Here is a 9,843-nt window from a genome sequence, read left to right as displayed (position 1 = left end):
GCACCAATTCTGCTGCAACCACACATTGCAATTTTGGCCAGACACTTGAGATTCCTGGAAAAACCCAAGTCAAGCACTCACCGGAGCTGCCTTTTGCAGATGACTAAGCCCTGAGGGTAATTTTTGATGCACGGGCTCAGCTTTGCAGGATTATTGTACTGGACAAATTCCTGGAGGAGAGAGCTATCAATGGCTGCTAGCCAGGATGGCTGTGCTCTGTCTCTGCAGTTAAGAGGCAGCAAGGCTTCTGAATACAACTGGAAACCACTGGAGAGGAGAGAGCGCGCTCTTGTGCTTGAATCCTGCTTGCGTGTTTCCCACAGGCACCTGGTTGGCCAATGTGAGAACAGGATGCTGGGCTAGGTGGGCCATTGGCCTGATCCAACACACTCTTCCTATGTTCTTATGGTTAGTGTTCCTTTATAAGTCCTTGAATGCTGTGATTTCCCAGGAGGGCAATCAATTTCATAGAACTGATACGAATTAATTTTATAATGAATGATTTTAGAGTGTTGTTTGTGCTGTACTTTTGTACTGTTTTATTGTTGTTAGCCGCCCTGAGCCCGCCTTCGGCTGGGGAGGGCAGGATATAAATAAAATTTATTATTTATTATTATTATTGGAAGGGACCTCAGGAGTCATCTAGTCCAACCCCCTGCAATGCAGGAATCTTTTGCCAAATGTGAGGCTTGAACCCACGATCCTGAGACTAAAAGTCTCATGCTGTACTAAGTGGGCTCTCCCACAATTTCTTGGCCGCAACAGAGAACATGCCATTGTTTGTCAGAAGCGGTGTAGCCTCCAGGGTGAAGTTGTCCAACCCTCTTTTAGTTGGATGGCCTTCACTGGCTCCTGTGGGAGTGAGTTCCACAGATTAACTTTACACTGCGTGAAGAAGTCCTTTCTTTTATCTGTCCTGAATATTTCAACATTCACTGGATGTCTGTGAGTTCTGGTGCTATGAGAGAGGGAGAGGAACTTTTCTGTATTCACTTTCTCCATGCCAGGCATAATTTTTATAAACTTCTATCCTGTCACCTTTTCTCCAAACCAAAAAGTCCATAATGCTGCAACTTGGTATCAATGGAGAACACACCATTAATTGGCCTTTGTGGGGGGCCGGGGGAGACCTCGGATGGCCCCATTTTGAGTTCTTACTGCATAACTGGTTATACCATTTCTTGTTACAGCTCCCCATGATTCGCTTCCAAAGTTTAGTCGAGAGAGACTCTCTTTTATCTTCTTTAAATATGCTCGAGATATTGCTGGTATTGACCCACTGCTACTATGAGGCTTTTAATTAGTTCAGTCAATCAGTTTCGCCGCTTGATTAGGCTATTGCTGCCTTCTATCGAGTTACACCCCAAAGAGTAAATATATAACACACACACACCAAAACTGCAAAAGCTTAACCTGTCAAAATTGTAGTGTTGTATCCAATTAAGTTCTAATCACCTTCTGAAATTAATGGCCCTAAGTTAGTTATCTCCATTAATTTTAATGGGTTTGCTCGGAGTAGAACTAGTTTCCTCTCACCCAGAAGCATGGCTTTGGTTGCCAACTCTAGCCCACCCCACCCCCCAGCTCTGCTCCTGTGAATTTAGCATCAGTTTGATTGATATGCTGAAGCTTGGTAACTTTTTTTTTTTTACTGACACAAACAGAAGTGGTGGGCAAGGGTTCCCCTAGCTTAATTTCTTCGTGTTCAGGTTGCTGTTGAAAGGCACAGGAGCTGGGACAAAAGAAAAGGTGGCAACCCTATTGAGCCGGGGGGGTCATAACTCAGTGGCAAGGCACCTGCCTTGCATGCAGAAGATCCCAGGTTTTATCCAGGACACTTCTAGGGAGGGATGGGCAAAGGCCCACTGCTGGAAATTCTGGAGAGCTGCTGCCAGTCAGTGTTGACAGTACTGAGCTAGATAGATCAATGGTCTGACTTGGTATAAGGCAGCTTCTGAAGTCCCTATGTTGAATGTTAACCCCACCTACATGCCCACAGCCTCTTCTGTCCTTAGATTCTGTAGAAGGCTGCCAGCTTTTTTTCCAAGCAGGGCTCCTGTGCTACTTCCGAATGAGCAGCTGAAGCAGGGCAATAAAGTCTAACGGCAGAGAAATCAGCCAGTCTCAACACAGCTCAGTCGGCAGAGCATGGGACTCTAAATCTCTGGGTCGTGTGTCCAAGCCCCACGTTGGGCAAAATTCTACGATTCTATGATTCCCCTCTGCTAGGGTTGTCAGACCTCCAGATGTGAAGTCTCTAGGCTTGCCTGGCTCCCTCCAGGTGGCAGTCGGAGGGCTTGAATCTCCAGGTGGGCGATTCAGTGCCTTTAATTATAAAATTAAAACGACAAAATTGCACTAACAAAATTATGCAGAAGAGTGCACATGCAGCTTGCAAGCTCCTTCAGCTTGGCAGGAGTTGGCCTCGAATTATAGCACAGAAACTCGGAGTGGGGTCTGCCCTTCTCTGTTTCCCTCTCCCAATTAACCCCCACCTCCCATGACCGCCAGGGAGGAAGACCCTAGGTCTCAGGTTTGGGTCCTAAAACCTCAGGGTCTGGGGTGCTTCTGACAACCCTACCCTCCTCTCCCTGAACCTGGGTGCTTTCTGTAGCTCCTGAAGTCCTCCTGGTTTCCTAGAAGCTGTCCAGAGTAGGTGTGGGATGAACAGAGGCCCATCCCGTTTCCAGGAATAGGAGTCCTTTCGCTTTGGCTCTGCAGGAGGAAACGCTCAGCAGGGATGAAAGTGTGTAGCACTTCTGCAGCAGTATTCTTGCTGATTGCTTCCTCCTTCATTGCACACAACAACCAGCTAAGACACTGCCAGAGAAGCACTCACAGAGAGCTGGCCGGTGAGGCAGACACAGGGAAGGATACCAGCCTCTCCACCTCACCTTCTTTCTTGATGTTAAAAGCCCTGGGAAGAAAAGAAGAAGAGGGGGGGAAAGGTTTGCTCAAAGAGGAGGACTAGAAGGTTGATCCCACAACCAGCACCTAGATTTTGGCAGGGCCTCGGCCAAGGGCATCCTTTTGGCTTAGCTACGTTACAGGCTTAATATGGCTTGATACAGGCTGCATACACACCATACGCTTAAAGCACACACCCCACAAAGAATCCTGGGAACTGTAGTTTGTTCTGTTCTGCTCTTCTACTGTCCTTAGGATATTCCTTCTCTCTCCAGCCAGGCTGGCTCTACCATTAGGGATGGGGAACCTGTGGCCATCAAGATCTTGTGGGACTCCAACTCCCATCAGCCCCAACCCGCATGATTCTTTCCAGGAGGAAATCCCCTAATCTCCCCACTACTCCCTCTCTTAAGGTAGCGAAACGCCTCCTACTTTGGTTTGGTTCCCCACCCCAGATTGTTTCATGTTATTATGTATTGTATATATTCCTATGTTGCTTTCCAATCTTAGATTGATTTGACTGAAGGGCAGGCTCTAAGTCACCTAAGTAAATAAATAAAAAGTTAAGCTCAGGTATGCTCTCTCGATAAGCTGTTGTGATATTGTTTTTTTTCCTCCTGTTTTGCTTTCAGTTTCGTGGTTTGTTTTATAATACAGATTATTGTCATTTTTTATTATTTGGCTGGCTATTCTGAGTTCTGCATCTGCACTGATGAAGGGCAAGTTATAAATATTTTACAGAAACTAATCAATAGAATCCTATTAAAAGGGAAGTCAGTTGTCAATTCTTTAGTTTGGATGGTATTCCACATTAGTCATTCTCAGAGCTGACCCATGAGTCCATTGATCTTCAATGGGTCATGGCTGGTCCCACCTGAGCTATGTACATCCCAGAATCCCTTGCACCAACAAAAAGGATTCTGGGTCAAGCTTAGGTGTGGACCAGTCTGTCAATTTCCATTCATCTCAGTTTCTCATTTTTCCAATCTTGCATTTAGTTCGTCACACTTCTGTTAACAAAATGTAAGACTAAAGTATATCTCCCACTGTATGCAAATGGCTTGGAAAAGTCAGATCTATAGCAACAATGATTAAGTCAAGTTAACCTATTAGAAAAGAACACACATAAATCAACCTTGTAGGTTTTTGGAAAAATGGGTGGGATTTTTGGAATAAGTTTAATTATATTGTTCAACTTTATGCTGCTTTCAACCTGTTGTAATAGTGCAAGTATATGGAAATTTTGGTTTACTTCATTGAGTCTAAACAAAATAAAATACAGTATTAAATAAATAGAAATGGCTAAAAATCCATCCCCATTTTAAAGCACGTTTCTCCAAATATACAAATTTCTGCCAGCAATTTCCTCTATTATAATGCATTTTTGTGTATTATTTTCACCACTCTGCATGTTTCCATGCACCAATATATGCATTTTTGTACGGTTTGTTCAGAAAACTGCATCCCAAAATTTGGGAAGGCATGAGTTTCGAAGGACAGCTGCATTTCAGTTTGAAAATGTTTTCAAGATGTGCGAATTAGGTAGGGCTCATGTTAAAATGCTTACTGTACCTAGATTTCTCCCTCTGCCCCAGCCAATATTTTGACCTTCAAAGCGAAGCAAAGAAAGATGTAAGACTTTACCAACCTGGTGTTCTTCAGCTGGGAGTTGTAGTCCAAAACATCTGGAGGGCGCCGGGTTAGCGCAGTCTGCCCTAATGTCAAGGAGCACAGGAAGCTGCCTTCTTCCAAGTCAGACCATTGGTCCACCTAGTAAGCATTGCCTACTCTGACTGGCAGCAGCCCTCCAGGATTTTCAGGAAGGGGTCATTTCCACTCCTACCTGGGCCTGCTGCCAACCTTAGGTCCAGTTGTGGCCGACTCTGGGGTTGCAGCGCTCATCTCACTTTATTGGCCGAGGGAGCCGGCATACAGCTTCTGGGTCATGTGGCCAGCATGACTAATCCGCTTTCTGGCGAACCAGAGCAGCGCACGGAAACGCCGTTTACCTTCCCGCCGGAGTGGTACCTATTTATCTACTTGTACTTTGACGTGCTTTCGAACTGCTAGGTTGGCAGGAGCAGGGACCGAGCAACGGGAGCTCACCCCGTCGCGGGGATTTGAACCGCTGACCTTCTGATCGGCAAGTCCTAGGCTCTGTGATTTAACCCACAGCGCCACCCATGTCCCTATACCTTACCCGCATGCCAACTTTAACTGGGGCCTTTTGCACAAAATGGGGATGCTCTGCCACTGTAAAGGACAGCCATTGTGATATTAAGGCCTAGAAACTTGCATTTTGCATGGGAAAGCACAGATCTACAAGACAGTGGGAGACGTCCGCACTTAGGCGTGATTGCAGAGCAGCCCTTTGCCAACCTGGTGCCCTCCAGCTCCCGTTGGCTGTGCTGGCAGAGGCTCATGGGAGCTGTAGTCCAAAATGTCTGGAGGTCATGAGGCTGGTGAAGGCTGCTCTAGGAAGTGCCCTCTATTGCAGGGGGTTGGACTAGATGACCATTTGGGGTCCCTCCTAACTGCAGTTCCATGATGCCACCGAGCCACGTTCACGCTCCTGCCCTTACTCATTAGACTGTCATAGAGTTGCATTCCCCAGCTCCACCCTGTTTCTCCCCAAACAGAGCGCTCTGGAAGAAAGAACAGTGGGGTTACAGAGGGTGCACCCATGAATCATCGGAGACTCACAGGATTCGTCTTGACGCAGGCGAGCAACCACGCCAGCAGGAAAAGGGGGAACTCGGCTGGTGCAGAAGGCTGGCAGGAAAATGCCAATCTGGGGCTTTGAAAATAAATACGCAATGGCACTCTGGGGCAGGGTTGGGGGGCAAGGCTGCTGAGCACAGGAAAGGGGGAAAATGCCCCTGTCAACATCTGATCCCACCTTGCCCTAGGGCAAAACCATCATGCCATCCCATAATGGAAACTCAGCTCTCTATTTAGAAACAGGAGGACTAGAATATTTTTACAGAGCATCTGCCTTGCATGCAGAAGTTACCAGGTTCAACCCCAGCATCTCCCAGTAAGGCTGAGAATATAGGCCTTGCCTGAAACGTCAGGGAAGCTGTTGCCAGTCAGTGCAGACAGTACTGAGATACCTGGACCAATGGTCTTGACTTGGCACAAGGCAGCTTCCTTTGTTCTTATTTAAATCAGCCTTTAATTTCAAATCATGAGGACTAGACTCTTAGGTTACGTTTACAGGAAATAACATAGCTCAGTGGCCTAGCATCTGATTTGCATGCAGGCAGTCCCAAGTTCAATTCCTGGTATCTCCCGGTAGGGCTGGGAGAGACTCCTGCCTGAAACCCTGGAAAACTGCTTCCAGTCAGTGTAGACAATACTGAGCTTGATGGACCAATGTGTCTGGCTCAGTATAAGACAGATTCTAATGCTCCTGCGTCTTAAGTGAAGGCAGAGCGGCAGAAAGTCTTGGGTTCAATCCCTGGCATCTCCATGTAGGGCTGGAAGAGGCTCCTGGAGAGCTGCTGCCAGTCAGTGTAGGTAAAGCCAAGCTAGAAGGCAGCTTCCAGTGTTGGAATAGACTTGGAATAGGACACAGTTTTCACCCCACCATAGAATTAAAGCTGCCCAGATGTGGTATAAGAGACGTAAGGTCGAAAGAAACAGAAAAGTAGTCAATTTACCTGTTCCACGAAGGTCTTCAGGACTAACATCCTGTTCGGTCGTCAACAGGACGACTGCCGAGGATATCAGCCGGGCAGCAGAATGCACCAGTCTCCTCCCCGCCGAAGGGTGGAGCCCCCCCGCCCCACAGTCAGCACTTTAACCTAGTGTTGAAATACACAGAGACACACTCACACATTGTTTCAAAAAGCCACGCTTCCTTGTGCGAGGACAGGGAACTCCGAAGTTTCATTGACCCACTGACCTCACCTGCCCATTGCCATCCCTGCACCTAGATGGACGAGGGAGAGTCGAAGGAGGAAACGTGAGACGTCTTGGCCAGGCTTTGGCGTTCTGAAAAGCAAAACCATAGGGAAAAAAGGAAACGGAGAGAAAGAGAAAGAGTTTCTGGATGAGTCATCCATAAGGCTGAATGCAAAAAGTTTTGAAGCAAAACAGAGTGACGCTTCACCCCTTTGCCCTCCATGGTTGCCCTTCCAGCCGATTCTTAGATCTCTCTCTCTCTCTCTCTCTCCCCCTTGGACCTGCCTATCTTGGGACATTCCAAGAACTGAGACACCCAGTCCAGGGCTAAGAGCAAGAGCACGATAAGTGCAGCCAAGTGTTGAATCTCACTTCCTGGGGAATCTCAGTTTTAAAAAACAAAAACAAACCCAGGTTGCTAGTCCTTATGACTCTCTTCCAAGTGCTGTTTTTATGTCATTTTGGTTTCTGGTTTGTTTTTAAATGTTTACACCCCACCTTTCCCCCAAGGAGCTCAAGGTGGCGTGTAGAGTTCTACCCCACTCCATTTTATCCTCACAACAACCCTGTGAGGTAGGTTAGGCTGAGAGGCAGTGGCTGGCCCAACATCACCCACTGAGCTTCGTGGATGAATGGTAACCAAAACCTGATGGTCTCCCAGCTCTTAGACCTATACTGTAACCATTACACTACACTGGCTCCCTAAAATTATTATTTTAAGATTATCCTTATTGGTTGGCATCCGTCTGTCGCAGGAGACAATGGAGGAATGAACCTTTGGGAGTGAAATCAAACAGTTGGAAGGTTACAGCACCTGCTGTGTTATGTTTTTAAAAAGAAAGGTGTGTGTCTAATGTCCAACTCTGTGTAGGGCCACTGAAGTCAATGTACATTACTAACTTGAGTTCATTAGTTGGTTCATTAGTTGGTTGTATCCAAAGCTGGTCCAATTCAGAGTAGACCCACTGAAGTTATTGAACATGCCTACCTTAGGGGGTTGTATCCAACTACGTTTTTCTCAGAGAAGACCCACTGAACAGGCCCAATTTATTCATGATCATTGGATCGTCTCCAGTGCTAGACCTACTCACAGTAGACAATGTGAGGTTAATGACCATGACCAACTTAGGTCCATTAATTTCAATGGGTCTGCTCTGAATGGGGGTCAGATTGCAAATAATAAATCACTCTAGGGGAGGCTGCCCACTGCATCTCTGCGCGAGTCCCCATTCTGGCTTTGGTGCAAGTTGGGTCTACCCTGAGCAGAACCTATTCGGACACAACCCTTTAATTCTGTAAATCACCTTAGAATGACAGAATCACAGAATGGTAGAGTTGGAAGGGACCCCAAGGGTCATCTAGTCCAACCCCCTGCAATGCAGGAATCTCAACTAAAGCATCCAAGACAGATGGCCATCCAATCTCTGCTCACTTTTTGTGAGCCTTTTGTTGAAACAAGGCAAAAATACTAACCCAAAACTAACCAGTGGGCAAATATACACTCCCTCAACAAAAGAGAAGGGGGAAGGAAAGAAAGGCATCTGAAAGAGATCAAAACTTCTTGGCTGTAATAGCCACCCATCTGTCACTCAGGCCCTGCCCCTGTTTTTTTAAGAGCTGTAATCCTTGCACTGGCTTAACCATGTGGGTTGACTTGTATTCACAGCGCAGGGCCGGGTGCGGGGAAGGAGGACAGAGGCTAAGAGATGGGATCGAGCAAAGGGCAACTCACACACCCTTAAAACACACACAGCTTCAGTTCTGAGTCACAGGCCCCGGGAACAAACAGCAGGCTGAACGACCCAGTTTGACAAGGGCCTATAAAAGCCACAGTAATTATGCAACTCTCTCAAAAAGGTAAAGGCTACCTAACTAGCTTAGTCATTCTTAAACCTTGTGCTAGGGCAAGTTTGCATGAGTACCTGGTGAGACATGAACTAACAACATTTCAGGCTTCTGTGTGAGGCCACCCAATGAAAGGGGCTTCCCGTTGCCTCTCTGTGCGAGTGCCTGCTCTGGCTCTCCTTCTAGTCACCCTGAGAAAGCAGGTGATTTTGCCACATCTCATCATCAGCTGACTTCAGATGACTCGACCACTTCCAAGGTTATTTCAGAACGCTGCAGCAAAGTGTTGTCGCCAGGACCATGTCAAAAGAGGCATTCTCATCTCCCTGTCGCCAATTCTCTTCCACACAGAAGGGAATACCTCTTCTAAAACGATGCTTGTCATCTGCAGGGTTTGTACGTACCTGTATTAAATTTCACATATGCATTTTTGAAAAAATGTGTCTGCCACCCAATTAATCAGGGGATGTTTTTTTCAGACAATCAAAGCTCTGGGAATTGTAGGTCTGTTAGAGGAATTGGGTCCTCCTAACAATTCTCAGCACTGTTAACAAACCACAACTCCCAGGTTTCTTTGGGAGTTTAAAAAGTGGTATAATACTGCTTTAAATGCATAGTGCAGGTGGGGCTTTGGGTTGCAATCCCATAGACACTTACCTAGGAGCAAGTGTCACTGAGCTCAATGGGACTTTGTGTAGGAATACACTGTCTACACGCACACACACACACACACACACACACCTATCTATCATCTATATGTATCAAGACGTTGCTTCACTTTACGTACCGTATTTTTCGCTCTATAAGACGCACCAGACCACAAGACGCACCTGGTTTTTGGAGGAGGAAAACAAGGAAAAAAAATATTCTCAATCTCAGAAGCCAGAACACAAGAGGGATCACTGCGCAGTGAAAGCAGCAATCCCTCTTGCTGGTCTGGCTTCTGGGAGAGCTGCGCAGCCTGCATTCACTCCATAAGACGCACACACATTTCCCCTTACTTTTTAGGAGTGAAAAAGTGTGTCTTATAGAGCGAAAAATACAGTAGTTCCTTTGAATTCAGGACAAACGTTGATCTCATTCTGTGTGGCTTAAAAAATAGCAATAAAAAGGTAAAGGTAAAGGGACCCCTGACCATTAGGTCCAGTCGTGACCGACTCTGGGGTTGCGGCACTCATCTCGCTT

The 9,843-nt window shown here is 46.6% G+C and overlaps 1 long non-coding RNA gene across 1 annotated transcript; it reads right to left on the bottom strand.

Annotated features, from left to right (window-relative positions):
* Positions 1-625: 625 nt before the first annotated feature.
* Positions 626-9,378, bottom strand: LOC310769609. The gene is made up of 4 exons (XR_014551735.1): positions 8,736-9,378; positions 6,820-6,903; positions 6,570-6,713; positions 626-2,917 (listed from the first exon to the last, which is right to left on the bottom strand). It is a non-coding gene; the product is annotated as an uncharacterized lncRNA (long non-coding RNA).
* Between the last annotated feature and the right edge of the window lie 465 nt (positions 9,379-9,843).

Source organism: Podarcis filfolensis, assembly GCF_964270895.1.
Source record: "Podarcis filfolensis genome assembly, chromosome: 8".
In the NCBI taxonomy this organism is placed as follows: domain Eukaryota; kingdom Metazoa; phylum Chordata; class Lepidosauria; order Squamata; family Lacertidae; genus Podarcis; species Podarcis filfolensis.
This window is presented reverse-complemented; position numbering and strand designations above follow the sequence as displayed.